We start from the raw sequence: 16,211 nt of genomic DNA, 5'->3' as shown, positions 1-16,211 counted from the left end.
GGGTGGAAAGTTTTGGGACAGAAGAGAAGAAGACAGGGGTTTACATGGGAACAAAACAGACTTCACATGGTACGTTCAAACTCCTTGGGAAGGGGCCCTGTGTGGCAGGAGGCAGTTTCCACAAGGCCTTGTGGTGTACCCAGACTAACTAACACTGATGTAGGACTAGCACTTCACTAGCAATAATATTGAGAACCCATCTCTTGTGGGGTAAGAAAACATACCTTGCAACTGCACTCATGCCATTGGTGTAAAACAGAAATAACAAGCATGGTGGGTTGTCCCCCAAAACAGAACAAAAGGGCTTTATACAGGATAGAGCTGTCACTCTGAGTTATCCCAGGGCCCCCGTGGCTCCTCCAGGGGCGGGCACAGCTACGCTGGGGGCATGTTTCTTATGCTAAATAAACCATCTCTGTGTCTGTTGTGTACGTGCCCCCTAAACAGATGCTCAGGAGGTCCAAGCATTTCGCTGTAGAAGGTCATGGACCTTCTATGAGCCAGGTGGATGGACTGGGCAACCAACTGTTCACTCAGGTAAGTTTATGTAAAATGAAAATGAATAGACTTTGAAACATTGTAATCCTGTCCCTGAGAGTGAGGCCAAGGATTGGAAATTGTGTTCTTCTGAGGTGAGAGTCAGAGTTGCCGGGACTTTGTGGGATGGGAGTTCTGGAGGCAGGTGCGCTGGTAATGAAAAGGGTAGATTTGTGGGCATCTCCCTAAGGACCAACACAAGATGTAAGGACTTGGGACAGGGCACAGAGGGTAAGAAGAGACCCGATGGGCAGGAGAAATTCTGAAGAAGGCCTCCCGGGTTACCTACTCTTATCCAGCCCTAGTCAGAGGATTGCTCAAAAGAGATGTTGCCCACCAACTGATCCTAAACCAGGGAGGCTGTGGTGGTGGGCTGAACCCAGTCAGGGGAGCCTCCTGGGCCGAGCGCCCCCTCTGGCCCCTGGCAGAGGAGAAAGTCAGAGGGGGAAGTGAAGAGTGAAGGTGGAGGGACCACAGGCAGGGACACAGATGGGGGTGCACACCTGGCCTTAACCTTGGTATCCACCTGAGAGTCCTACGCCTAGAATGCAGCCAAGCCCACCAGGCCTCGGGCCCTTTAGAACTGAGAGACAGTACAACACACGGTGCTGGTGAGAGCCCGTTCACACGTTTGTGTTCATCTGCTGCAGGGACAGGAAAGTGAAACACAGTTGGTGTCTGGTAGGACTCACTTGCTTCCAGCTCTGGCCCTTGCCAGACTGGTCATCTGTCACTTCGTGCAGGACTCCCTTGAACTCTGAGAAATCACTAAGGACCCAAAGATACTTTATTTATGTGACCATGTGTGTTGGTGTGTGTGTAACATAGGAATAAAGCCTGAGAGTTTAATAAATATGTGCTTTTAATTTATTTAGAACAGTTTCCATTGCATGTTAACATAAAGAATGTATTTTGATGATACCTATCTTATATAGAACATAAAAATAGTGAATAGAGCAGCTGTGTTTTACACAGTTGCTGAAAATCCTTTAAGTGTTGGTTGAGCAGAGAACAGCTGGGTTGACATCTTCTGCGTTCTCTCTGCCACCTCATCGAATGCCATGTTGCCTCCAGAAAGCCCCACTGTGCACTCCTGAGAGAGTGAGGATGAAGGAGGCAAAGTGTCTGAGCATTATTGTGAAAACACTTGAGACCTCATATAGCCTTGGAAAGGTCTCAGAGATGCCCTGTGGTCCCTTGGCCACACTCAAGGACTCGAAACATTGCATTCAGATTTCGAGGTCCACATCTGTAAGTGAAAATTGTGATCATATTGAACTGTGTGGTCACTGTAAGGTATGTGGCACATTTTCTGAAACACAAGAAGGATTCACTAGTTGTTGTTCATGGATGTCATAATCCTTCCTCATTTTTACCTATGAGCCCTGAGTGCAGATGGCAACATGTCCTGGCTTGGGAGGCCTGTTCTCATTCACAATCACCCTAACAGGTTCCACGGAATCCCACCCTCTACGAGATGTGGAGAAGTAGGCATTCATAACACGAATCATTTCAAGAGCATGGCTGCCCTCATTCGTGGTGTGTGTCTGAGGGTTAAAGCCCCTGAGATCCCTGCAAGTTCATGGAGCATCAGCACAGGGCTAATGGTTGCCCTGCCTGGTCCCCAGCTCTCTTCCCCCAGGGAAAGTCAGATTTGATCTTCGCTCTCCTCCACAGAGGGAATTCAGAGAGTTCTTCTTTTCCTGTAAGGAGAACACAACTAGGTAGAATGTCTTATGGTCCTTGTGGGAATCTGAACTCTCAGTAGAAAGTATAGAAGGTTTTTAGTTCATCTGATTCTCAAATGGAAGCTATGCCCCTTCTCTGAAGGATACACAACATGTCCTGCGACCCCTCCAGTGTCTGGGTCTCCACCTGCAGAAGCTGCACAGGGGCAGGCTGCTGCCCCAGTTCACAGGTGCATCTCTTTCCTCCGTAGGCTTTATTCTAGGTCAGAGTAAATGCTCATGAGAAAATCCCACACCAAAGAGACTGGACTTTGCTGGGAGGTCGTGCTTGATGTGGGTAGCTGAAGCTGGAAAGGATAGCAACAGACACCACCGTGACTGTGTGCACAAGACTGGCATTGTTGGGTGCTCTTTCCTCCTGACTCCAAGGGGCACTGCAGGTCAGTGGAACTGGCACCTAGATTTCTTCATTCCCCACTTCAGGGCCTTTCTGCCTCCTGTGCCCTGACCACCTTCAGAGTATCTCACATTCCCTTCCTGATGTCCTTGCATAGTGGTGGTCAGAGCCAGCACACTGTCTCAGCCAGGGCTTCATAGCGAGGCATTGGCTCTGAGTAAGGCTTCGAGGAGCCAGATTAGGGGTGGTCTGTTACCTAGTCTGAATGATGAGAGTGATGTCCAGGGAAAGTTCCCTCTGTGGAAGAGAATCTTCCAGGAAGTGGGACAGTAAGCATTTCTTTGCTGAAACTGGGTAAAATGCAACTCTACCATACAGTGACTCCTTTCCTGACCATCCTAGGTGATCAGCTCATGGTGATGATTGTCAGATTGGAAATCACAGTGTGTGATGAAAGTATCTCTGCAAGCGTCCACCAGGGCAGTATGAGTGCGAGACCCCTGGCCAGAGCTGGAGAAATGGGATAAAGCTCCAGAGGTGAACAGACTCAGAGTCACAACCTCCCAGGTGAAGAGCTGCTTATGCTGACCTCACTAACATTTGTATGTATGTCACTAGTGTTTTATTCTCACCGTGATATTTTCCTCTCTGTTCCAGTGTGTGTCTGCTTAAGAGATTGAATCTGTCTCCTATTTTATTTTTAGGTTGCTTATTTTTAATAGCAAAATGGTAACTGTGGTAATAAAAATAAAATGATAAGTACATCTAAAATAAATTAATCCATTTATGGAGACGCCAAACAAAAATGTTAGTGAACAAATGCTCCTACTGACTAATAATACAATGACTTACATTCAACAAAATCATTATTCTTCATGTTCAGAGACTAAATATGTTTCAGACATTACTTACTGTGTCCAACTATGTATGACTAGAATTTGGCTATACAGATGTGGCTCTCTCTCACTTTCCATAACATAGCAGTATTCTTTAATTGTAGGAAAAATTAATGTCACTAACTTAACACACATTTACATAGAATCTGCCCAAATGTACTCATATTTATGAGAGTGAAAAACCAAGATTTTGCCTGTTTCTTTCAGGGATCAAATTCTCACTGTGCTTTTGAAATAAAATAGAAACTGTATCTTGGTTAATAGACCCTGGCAGACAGAACATGCGTAACATACACATCTTTTTAGCTAAAAATGATATTCATCTATTTAATGAACATTTTCTGAGTGCCTGTTTCATCTGGAACTATACTAATCACTATGAGACATAAGATGTATAAGACATTAGAGGATAAAAAGATTATTATTTGATGAGAGGGAATCTCAGCTTAAATAAGTGACATTTGATCTGAATCTCCTTTTATCTTTAATATGTACTGAAATTTATCCGTACCCTTATAGAGAATGTAACTGTTGTTATTGGCCAAGCCTGCACATTTACATTGTTTCTGAAGAGCCCCCAACAAGAACCTAGCCTAACTCCCAAGGGTAGAACAACTCTCTTTTCAGGCTGTCTGACAGCCAGCCCTTCAATTTGGCCCAGAGAAGATCAAGCAGGCGGCCACCTCTCTCTGTGTGTTGTAACTGGCTGCACCCTATGATATCGTGGTTCAGCGGAGGAAGTTGTGGAGCCCTGCAACACCCACTAGGGTGTAACAGTGAGGGCAGTGGTCAGCCCAGTGTGGCAGCACATGTGTGTGATTGACAGATTTGCACACCCACCTGAGGGTCCACTAGCCTGAAAATGCTCAGGTACTGAGGCCTGACTGCCCCCGAGGTATAGACTGTAATTCTCAGCAGTTTTAAAATTACCAAAATCATCCAAACCCACAAGCCTTAGAAAATGTGTGAATTAAAACTATATCTATAATCTTAAGAGATGAAACTCGACAGTATTTGGGCATGCACCATCCACTCCCCCNGCCCTGCAACACCCACTAGGGTGTAACAATGAGGGCATTGGTCAGCCCAGTGTGGCAGCACATGTGTGTGATTGACAGATTTGCACACCCACCTGAGGGTCCACCAGCCTGAAAATGCTCAGGTACTGAGGCCTGACTGCCCCCGAGGTATAGACTGTAATTCTCAGCAGTTTTAAAATTACCAAAATCATCCAAACCCACAAGCCTTAGAAAATGTGTGAATTAAAACTATATCTATAATCTTAAGAGATGAAACTCGACAGTATTTGGGCATGCACCGTCCACTCCCCCGAAGGCCTTACTGTAAGGCCTGTGTGGTGCAGAGGTGTTAAATGATGTTCACTGTGTTAAAGTAACTGTTTAACTTGCAATTGCTACGTACCTAGGAGCCTTCTCCTCTTGTTCATACACAGTGAAGAGTCATGTAATTACAGGTGCCATTCACCTAGAAAGCAGGAGTTTCCCTACAGCCAGACAGTAGAATTGAGAACAAAATACTTGTCGAGACACTAAATGAGACATCCACACCTCTTGTTTTGCGTAACTTAGACGTAAAGATGTCTAAGAGGAAATCCAAATGTTGGGGTTGGGGTCGTTTCTTTCATGTGGACCATGTGGAACCTGAAGTGGAGCAAGTAGGACATAAAATAATGTCACACAGAATGTGTCAGCTCCTTCAAATAAGAGGGTAAATAGCTCAGGTGACAGTTAGAATAACAGTAAGAGAGATTTTCAGCCTGGTGACCAAATAGCTGCACACATTATAAGTCACACTATTCTAAGCTCTGTGGAGCATTTAACATCCATGTGAGATGAGAGTGAAGTGCAGGAAGGTGAAGACCAGCAGGCTTTCCCCTGAGTGTGAGGAGAGAACCAGCGCCCCCTGGCATCCAGCGTGGTCGAAGCAGCCACACAAGTGGGACAACCATGCGGCAGAGGTGAATTCAGTTGTAAGAGAGTCAGGACTGTGAAATTACACACCCTTCCTTCCCACTGGGCGGTTTCTGACAGAGCTGTGTCTACCTGCTGCTGGGATTTTGTAGTTTGATCTTTAGAAGACTAGAGACAGAGCAATACCTGAACACAGATACATAAATTGTGTGACTGATTTCACTGTGCCCTATCAAATCTCAGAATTTACAGGAAGGATTCATGAGTTCAAAATTTATTCACAGAAGCATTATATTGCACAAACCTAGTGAGATAATAAATAAAATACTTATACTCACGGAAATAGTGTGCAGCTGTTCACAACATGTTTCATAGATGTTTAGACATGGAAACTATCTTCTGATATTTTTCTAAATGAAAAAAATAGGTAAACCAGCAACATTGGTTAATATATATATTACAATTCATAATACATGTGAAAATGTACAGTAAAATAATATTACTGTATATACACACTAGTAATAATGCCTATTTGGTTTTTTTTCAAGGTATTACCTCTTTCAACTTAGAGTTTCTTAGTGTTTTTCTAAGAAAGTGTTCAAACTTCATATCAATAGCTCATAAAAGGTAAGAACTACCATAGTCACACAATGACCCATATTCTTAAACTTTAATCTTAAAATGTTCAACTCTGTGATTTTGTGAGTTGAACCTGAAACAATAATATGAACTCGATAATTAACAAAGTGTTGGTTGCAAATATATATCGTGCCTAAAAATATACTACTAAATAATATTAAGACTATTCTCTTCAATGCTAATGTTAACTTAGTGAAATATATTTGACTCCATAAAGGGGAAGTCAGTTCAGCTGTTTTCAATGTTCAGAAATATGAGAATGTGTTATCCCAGTAACACTTTGTGTTCCTTGTCAAATTTTATGCTTGCTGTTTTAAAAGATAACATCAGAAATATGGCAGAAATCATGATAAAAGTATGAGTTATTGACATTAAGATACTGGTTTATAAGTATAACTCTTCCCTAGAGTAGTCACACCATTTTGGAGAAGTGTGTGTGCCCGTGGCTGAAGTGGGGAATGTATGAGAAAAGTGTGAAACAGCCATCAGAAGTAAGGAAGTGCTCAAAAACTATGGAGACGTGTTAGAAAACAAAAGGGTAAGCTTGGTGGGTTTAGACCTAAAATAAGTAAGAATGAATAAATAAAGAGAAGAAATAATTATAATCCCTTGATTACAAAATTGATGCTGATAGAAACATGGTAGATGCAGATGAATAAAGATATACAGATGATTGATAGGTAGGTAGAAGATAGAGCCTTTCCTTATGATGAAATTGACAACCAATAAATGCAACAGCAGTGATGGAGTAAGAACAGCATGTTTTGCAATAATCAGTACTAGTAATCGAGTCAGGAAGGATAATGAACAGGTGCTGAAATTAGTGGCTGAAAAACTCTATGAGGAAAAGAATATTATGTAGTAACTTTAATGGCTGCTCCAGAAATTACATTAGGAAAAAAGGTAATGATTCTATAATGGAGATACTCGGGAGGCATCATGCTCACCAGGCAATCTGAGTGAGTGTCACAAGTGATGGAACAGTGAACCTCATGCATCTGCCCAAGAAGCACAATGGAAGATACTTAATTTCCCTGCAGAAAGTGAATAATCTGAATAAAACAATGAAGACCTGCATACAGCCCATTTGGAGAACACTGTAGTGAAGAACTTCTCTATAGTCTTGCAAAATTCAGTGGTCACAAATGGCAAAGACAGACAGAGTGACTATTTCAGATGAAAGGAGACTAAAGAGGAATGGCATTAAATCTCACATGTCATTTTGGATTGGGTCCTGGGTGAGGGAAGTAGAGAGAGAGTATTATAAAGAATCATGTTTTCATCAAATTGCCTGATTTTGAAAATTGTGGTTAGATTACTGGATGTGTTTGTTTTTGGTGGAAAAAATAAAAATTTAAGGGTAAATGAGTATCATGTCTATTTATGTTTTAATCTCAAGTGCTTCACAAAAAAACAATAATCATAAATAATATAGAGAAAGAATTATAGTACAAATATGAAATAAATAGGAAAATTTGTTAAATTTGGGCACATGGTTATATTGGAGTTCTTTGCATAATTCTTGACTGTTTTCTATAAGTGTAAATTTATATCATAAGAAAATTAAAAACAGGTAACCAGTTTGGGGGAGAAGGGGAAGCTTTCTAGGAATGACAAGAATACAACCTTTCTCTGAGGGAACATTTAGATTAACTCCACTTTGCATTGATTCTCCAGCCCCGACCTTTATCAAAATTCAGTTCTTGAGCAGGTCTCTGTAAGGAATGGGGGGGAACTGGTCATGGGCCACAGAGTTTGTGCTGCTGGGATTAAAGATAAGCTCAGAGATAGAAGTTCTCCTCTTCTGTGTTTTCTCCCTGCTCTACACCTTCAGTCTGTTGGCAAATGGCATGATCTTTGTGCTCATCTGTCTGGACGAAAGATTACACACCCCCATGTACTTCTTCTTCTCCCACCTGGCCATCATTGACATGTCCTATGCTTCCAACAATGTCCCTAAGATGCTGGAAAACTTAGTGACCCAGAATAGAGCCATCTCCTTTGTCCCATGCATCATGCAGACATTTTTGTATTTGGGTCTTGCTGCTACAGAATGCCTGACTTTGGTGGCAATGTCCTAGGATCTGTATGTGGCCATCTGCCACCCCCTCCAGTACACCGTCATCATGAGCTGGACTGTATACACAGTCCTGGCCACCATGTCCTGGTCGTGTGCATTTGTCCTGGCTCTTACACCTGTCCTTCTCCTTCAAAGGCTACCTTTCTGCCTGTCTCGTGACGTAAACCAACTCTTCTGTGAGTTCTTGTCTGTCCTCAAATTGGCCTGTGCTGACACCTGGCTTGTCAAAATGGTCATCTTCGCTGCTTGTATCTTGTTCTTACTCGGGCCCTTCTGCTTGGTGCTGGTCTCCTACATGCACATCCTCTGGGCCATCCTGAAGATCCAGTCTTGGGAGGGCCTCAGGAAGGCCTTCTCCACCTGCTCCTTCCAACTCTGGGTGGTCCGGCTCTTCTTTGGCTCTGCCATGGTGGTTTACATGGTCCCTGACTCCAGTCAACAAGAGGAGAAGAATAAAATTCTATCCCTATTTTACAGTCTCTTTAATGCAGTGCTGAACCCCCTCATCTACAGCCTGAGAAATGCTCAGGTGAAGTCGCTTTGTATAGGGTACTACAGGTGAGGTCCAGGTGAATGGAAAGCTCAGAGAGTTCTCTGAATTACAAGTTTCCTATAAAAATAGTAATTGTTCAACTTCTACCCTGAATATAGGGTAAAATTCCATTAAAGACCATAGCTTTTAAAGTTAAAATGGGACAACTAAATTATTGAAATTTTCAGTCTTTCTTTAAAAAAAAGTGAATTCTCGTTTTTTCAAGCCAGGAACATTACATGGAAAAGAAATTAAATGCGAGGAAATTGTATCAACACACATCTCCATACTTAGATATTTGACTTCCTATCACCTTGTGGTAGTTGGAAACAGCCCAGTAAAAGTAATGCCCTTTGAGATTCCTCCCAAAGTGGACTGAAATTTTAATACACAAAATACTGCAGAGTTATATTAATGTGCCTCAACTGTTGTGTGGTGAATGCAGGGAAAGGTTAAAAAACCTCTAAATTCTTTGGCGAAATAATTTAGTAGCAAAGGGGAAGAGTTTGCGAAAGGCATATTGCAAAAGAAACTATGTAAAAAAAATCCTAAAATATTTTAAAGGTCAAATGAAGGACATGTATTAGTACATGTATAAATGGCTCTAGAGGTAAACGTTTTCAGCATGAATAAAACTTACATCTATTCTTGAGTTATGATCATTTCCAATAGAGCAAGCTTAAATCCCCTCTTGAAGTTCTTGAAGTTTGTCCCACCAATATTCTTGTAGTGTCTTAACCACTCAGCTGAAGATGACTGCAGTACCAGCAAGCAGCTCTGGACAACTTTGACAGAGCTGAGTGGGCAAGGGGAGGAAGGGGTGTGGTCAGGGAAGATGCTGGGGAAGTTGACCCTTTATCTTTCTCCCCCAGGCCACCACCCCCTCCTTCTGACAGCTGTCAGACTGTTCTCTGTATGTATGAGTCTGATTCCTTTTGTTTGCTAGTTTTTGGTGTTCATTAGATTCCATATGTAAATGAGATCCTGTGGTATTGATCTTCTTCTCACTGGCTTATTTCACTTAGTATAATGCTCTCCAGGTCCATTCATGCTTTCACAAAGGACAAAATTTTCCTTCTTTTTTGTGGCCATGTAGTATTTCATGGTGTAAATGTACCACAGCCTTTTTATCCCCTCACCTACTGATGGATACTTGGGATCCTTCCCGTTTTTGGCTATTATCAACAACACTGTAATGATCATCGGAGTGCACATACAGGTTCCGCATATACAGTCAGAAGTGTGGTTGGTAGGGTAGTAATGTGGCTGTCATAATCTGTAGTTTTACTTTAAACATTTCACCTAAAATGTCACATAGTATGTGCAACATTGTTATATTACAGAATTACATGCTTATGATTTTATGATAAGAAGTTCTGTAATAAAATTTTATAATGCTATTTGTGCCTCACCTTATATTCTTTCAAAGTAGCATTGTAGGCTTCTTTGGATATATTCCCACAAGTGAATTGGCTAGGTCATAAGGCAGTTCCATGTTTAATTTTTCAAGGAAAATCCATACTGTTTTCCAGAGTGGCTACATTCCCACCAACAGTAGAGAGGCTTCCCTTTTCTCTAAGTCCTCACCAGCACTTTTTGTTTGTTAATTTACTGATGATAGCCATTCTCACAGGTGTGAGATGATTTACCCTGTGGTTTTGTTTGCATCTCTCTAATATCTAGTTGCATTTAGCATCTTTTCTTCTGTCTATTGGCCATCTGTCAGTCCTCTTTGGAGGAGTGGGTACTCAGGTCCTTTGCCCAATTCTTAGTTGTAGTGCTTTTCATTAGTGTTTAGCTACCTGAGTTCTCTGTAGATTTAGCACATTGTTGATGTGTTATCAGATATATCATTGGTGAATATATTCTCTCATTCAGTGGGTGGTTTTTTTGTTTTGTTGATGGTTTCTTTGCTGTGCAAACACTTTTCAGTTTAATGGAGTTCCATTTGTTTATTCTTTCTTTTCTTTCCCTTGACTGAAGAGATACACCAGCAAAAACACTTCTAGAATAAATATCCAAATTTTTACTGCCTGTTTTCTTCTAGGATTTTTATGCCTTCTGCTCTTCCAATTGAATGCACCACTTCTTTTTTCAAAAATCTGAGAAGACTTGTCCCAGTGGCTCAGTTGGCTGGAGCATTATCCCATGACCAAAAGGTCATGAATTGAGTTCCCATTCAAGGCGCATACAAAGATTGCAGGTTCAGTCCCAAGTCTGTGTGCATGTGACAGGCAACCTATCAATGTTTCTCTCTCCCATGGATGTTTCTCTTCCTCTCTCTTTCCCCCTCCTTTCCAGCCTTTCTCAAATCAATAAGCATGTCCTCCGGAGAGGACTTAAAAATCTGAGAAATTATAAAAATAACAATATGATTCAAGAAAGCCAGCATCAGAGAAAATGAAATTGAACAATTTGAAAGGGTGTTTCTCAAAACTGTAGTAATACTTTCTCCTCACTTGGTCACAACTCTCACAGTCAGAACCCAGGCAGCTACAAACTGAATTGTCTGTATCTTGGGCTCTGCTCAATAAGCCATAGTCAATTCTTTATTCTCTTGTTTTTCAAGATGGAAAGGAAAACATCAAGCTGTTGACATTTTAACCCGCAGTACTGCATAAATACATTTGGTACAATTTAAAATTATTTCCATTAATTATACACATACTGTGACTTTCTGAATGTCCATTCATTATTCAGCTGGATATTGACCACATTGGTGGAAAACTAATGACTTGAAAACCGATTTTCAGGTAATTTCAGCTGGGAGTCACTTAAATGATCAGTGTGCTGATTTTTCCTCATTCTGCTTTCAGAAAAAAATATATAATAAAAATTCTACAAGACCTAGCGAGATCCTTAGAAGCTATAAATGCAGGCTGAAATGATATCTGTGATGACAGAAAGTGCCCAATGCTGATGGATAATGTATATACCTGAGGATATGTTTATTGTAGTTAAGAGCTGGCTTTGTTGTATGTCTCAATGTCCTTTGTGTACATTTGTGTTTTGTGTATGTGTATTTCTTGCTCTGATCACTTTTATAAGTTACAGGAATGTCCCCCTGATAATGAATTATAAATATGTCATTTTGAGATTATTCATTTGCCAAGGTTATAGTTTGTTTGGTATCCTAAACATTAATATTTTATTACTTATTGTATTCTAGTTTTTTTATTTTTATAATTGATGGTCAGATGATGACAAACTTGGAAAACTGTGTCCTAAACTACTGTTTTCCCAGGGTCAGTTGACTACTAATCTCATCACCTGTGGGTCAGTTTTCAGATTTTCTGAAGATCACCTGTAGCATCAAACAGACAGGGAAGGTGACAGGTGGCAATATTTATGAATTCCCCAGTTCTCATCAGGCTTCTCATATGATCAGAAGTCATTTTTGGTGTTTCTGAATGTGTTTCTTATCAGTGTCGAAATGTCGAGTTAGAACACAGGTGGACATGTTCCCAAAATTTGATGAACTGCTCAGTTTTCCGGAGTTCAGCTGGTGATCTCAGAAAGAAAGGAAACACACTGTAAAGAATGAATTAGTTGTAAATTGCATGCGTTATTGATATGAAATTTCCAAAATAACATTTTGACTTTATTACATTGAGTATGAGAGTGCAGCGGAGTACAAATTAATACTACAGAGTTGTAGGTAGCAGATCCTCTCCCAGTCCCAGAAGAGGCATGGATCTTTGAGGGGAAGCCACCTTGGACAAGGTCCTTTCCTCCCCTCCCTGGAAGGGTTGGACTCCAAATCTCCCCACTTCAGGGTAGAGATTAGAGGGTGCCTAAATATTGAGAGGGTGCCTAAATATTGAGGTTAATGTCAGGAGCTTACTCATTGTCACACTGATCCTGCTTCCTTCCCATTTCAACTGGACGAGTTTGGGGGACCAGGGCAGTGCTAGGATGCACAACTTCCAAACAGCACAGAGTATTCAGGTTCTGTAATGAGTGACATCACCTCAGAGCAGTGCTCTGTTGCCGTGTGTCCTTCAGGGGCGAGAGCAGAGGCAGGAGAAGAGAGTTGCTCTGTCTCCTTCCTGGTGGCAGGGGACACACACTGCATGTCATGGACCATCCTCCAGTGAGACCCCAGGGCTGCCAACTAGGTCAAGCCCATTAGATACCAAAAACCCTCTTCTGAGAATTCTGCTCTATTTTCAGTCAGAAACAAAGCAGATGGTCTTTAGCTCCCACCCACAGGACCCTGCCTGACCTTCAGGTGTTTTCCCTTCTGAGATAATTAGGTCCAAATGCAGGTATTAAATACGTTGCCTTCCTTTATTTTACCTCTTTGGTGTAGAAGCCATTCTCACTGTTTGCAACCTTGGGGACAAACTGCTAAGCCAGTAGCTAGCAAAGGGCAGAACTGGGCATTGGATCTCAGAGAAACAATTTGGGCTGTGTATGGTCCCTGGGAAGTTTTGAACAATAAGCTGTGGATTATGTAGAAATACAGACTGTTTACATGTTCTCCAGTGTGTTTTACCAGCACTTGCATCCTGGTTAGTGCAGGTCTGTGTCATTTCCCTCATGAGAATGCTTATTCTGACAAGGGCATTTTACCAGAAGCTGTATGTGACAGTAGAGTGTGGCGGACTCTTCTGCCTTGATGGCAAATTGACTTTTACTAATTCCTTCTACTTCTCAAACACAGTGCTCAGGGATGCATCCCACTCACCTAGGTGAAATCTGAGGATGTTAGCACAAACTGTACCTTGTAACCCGCTTTGACGTGAGGGTGGCCACTTGCTTCCAGATTCTTTCTCGATCTCACACTGAGAGTGAACACTGTGAGATTCTTCTTGATCAGAAGAGTACTTACTCTTTGATAAGTGAGTGCCCTTCACTTGTGGAGCAATAATTACTGAATGGGACTCTTTTTTAACCACTGAAATTATCTTTAATATGAAAGTTGGAAACTCATATTTAACAAAATGATAAAGTGATCAATTATTCCACTTTAACTCAATGAACTATTTATATTGGCATTAAAATGATGACTATGGATTTTACAAACACATAGGAAAGAGTTATTATATGTTTTAAAGGTAAAATGTGAACCAATAATTTCAAATGCTCTATGACTGCAATTATGGTAAACATACACAGTAAATAGCCAAATCTATGACATATGACAGTATAGTGTTCATTGTGGGGCGGTAGGATGATGACTGATTATATCTTTTACAAATTGTGTTTCATGCTGTAGGAAGGTTTGGAGAGGGCAGATCACTATGTTTACAGCTCAAATAATCTAACTAGTACTAGTCTGTACAGCAATTGTGCTGAAATTTAGATATATGTGAAAATTAAAATATAGAAAAAAATTCACCTTCTGAAGTTTGTAAGATGTAAGAAAAGCATATTTCATACCTGTCTTTATGTTAAATACTATAGCATAGAAGGTAATTTTGAAAAGCTACCCACCTTTTACTTACCTCCTGTGGGCAGCAGAGCTCACTGAATATGAAGATCAGATAGGCTCTTATCAGAACAGCTACTGTATTTTCTATCCCTCACCCATGCTCTGCACTACACATGGATAGCACTCAACACGCAACGTCTCATCCAGCCATTCTAACCAGTCCAGGAAGAACGTCCCATTATCAGTCTGTGTTATACGTGCACGTACGGGAAAGCAACAAACGTCCAACCCTTGCTGAGTCATGGTCAATGCCAAGCCCTCCTTCCCTCTGGTCATCCACACTTTCGAACAGCACAAATTCTCCTCTGGGTCTGCACTGTCAGTGTGACATAGACCTTACCTCAGAGGGAAGGCCCGTGGCTCACAGCACATCCTGTGAGTAGCTAGCACACTGGCTTCATTTACAGATTCAGTAAACATCTTTGTGCATCACATCCAGACCTCACGTTCTTGTTAGTGATTTTAATTAACTTTTGCATCTGTCCCTTAATGAACTCTCAGTATGAGTAATGTGGAGGTTGTCCTTTAGTGATAAACTTGGGAGCCCTGCATCTGGTATCCAGCTGAGAACTTTTCTTAACCAAACTTGGACATTCGGACTATTGCTTTTTATTTTTTAATCCTCACCTGAGGACATGCTTATTGTTTTTTGAGAGAGATGAGAGGAGGGGAATAGAGGCACAGAAACATAAATGTGAGAAACATTTGTTGGTTGCCTCCTGTGTGTTTGCCAACTGGGAAAAACTGGCAACCCAGGTGTATATGGGCCCTGACCATTAACCAAACCCCCAAACTTTCATTTTATAGGCTGACACTCCAGCCTACTGAGCCACAACACCCAGGGCAGATTACTACTTTTAGTGGCTGTCAATTGCTTACATTGTGTGGGTAGGGAACTCTAAAGCAGACTGGGATCCTGGAGCAGGGAAAAGGACCTTGATCCTTCCTGTCTGCACACTGCTCCTGTCAGCCTTGCCCAATAGCTCTTGACAGTAGCAGTGAAGGCCCCCTGCCCATCTTTCGTTACTCAGTTTCAAAGAGTCAGCCTAGTCATCTCTTGCTGGGATTACAGTGCCCCTGGGGTGCCCGTTCTCCACATAGGATCAAGTCTGAATCCTGACTCCTTTGACATTCTGGATTCTAATCACCCAGCCACTGCTGTGTGCCATTGAACCCTAGGGATGGCAGCTTCACGCAGTTCTGGTTGTTCATCTGAGAGCTTTGTGTTTACTGTTGTAGTTCCCCAGTATCCTTGCAACCATTCTGTTGCTCGAAAGTGACTCTACTATTGTATAATACTCATGATGCCTTCACTTTTAAGGGGGTTCTTGAGGAAAGGAACGTTGGGGAAGCTGGTACCACTGTGCAGTTCTCCATCACATTATCCCAGCTTTCTATTTCCCTGTCCCAGATGCAGGGCTAATCCTTAAGAGAGACACTATAGCTCTACCTGAAAACATTTGTGCCAGAATTCCTGATGGCACCTGGGAAGCGTGTGTTTTCACTTCATCTGGCAACACCAGAGTGACAGTGACTCAGCTGTGTTGTCTGGTGATCGAGGTGGCCCACCAGTCCTTGCCCTTTTCAACCCCACCCTGTGTGAATGAGAGACAGGAGCTCAGCTGCCAGCAATCTTTAACAGCACAGGCTGAATATAATATCTCTTCCAAAGGAGGGAATCTGAGTAAGAATCAGGGATCAGTGGAGAGGAGGAGGAGCTGACAGTAAACAAAGGGAGGTAAGGAATCTAACATTACATCAGAGCCTCAAGAAAGGCTTCCCCCTGCAGAATGATACTGTCTTGTAGCACAGTTATGCCAGATGCACAGAGTGGTGATGTCACACATTTGCTCAAACCGCCTTGCGTTTGAAAGTTTACCAGGTGAGATGGAAGCTTGCAATCCTGGGTGACCTTCACTGGGACTCATTTTGGTCACATGACAGGATGATAAAATGGATCAGTTGTTGGTTACTGGGCAGAATTCTGACTAGGTAGCAGTAACTTTCGACTCCTATTTTTTAGGTTGCTTCTACAGCACCAGCTCTCTTTTGGGAAGAGGTTTCCAGGAACCAC

The 16,211-nt window shown here is 41.9% G+C and overlaps 1 pseudogene; it reads left to right on the top strand.

The window, feature by feature from the left end:
- Nucleotides 1–7,778: 7,778 nt before the first annotated feature.
- Nucleotides 7,779–8,730, top strand: LOC118987904 (olfactory receptor 2A2-like; annotated as a pseudogene).
- The last annotated feature ends 7,481 nt before the right edge of the window (nucleotides 8,731–16,211 follow it).

Source organism: Sturnira hondurensis, unplaced genomic scaffold, assembly GCF_014824575.4.
Source record: "Sturnira hondurensis isolate 20B ecotype Veracruz unplaced genomic scaffold, ASM1482457v3 Scaffold0005493, whole genome shotgun sequence".
Classification (NCBI taxonomy): domain Eukaryota; kingdom Metazoa; phylum Chordata; class Mammalia; order Chiroptera; family Phyllostomidae; genus Sturnira; species Sturnira hondurensis.
Note: the sequence above shows the minus strand (reverse complement) of the source record. Positions and strands in the feature narration are given on the sequence as shown.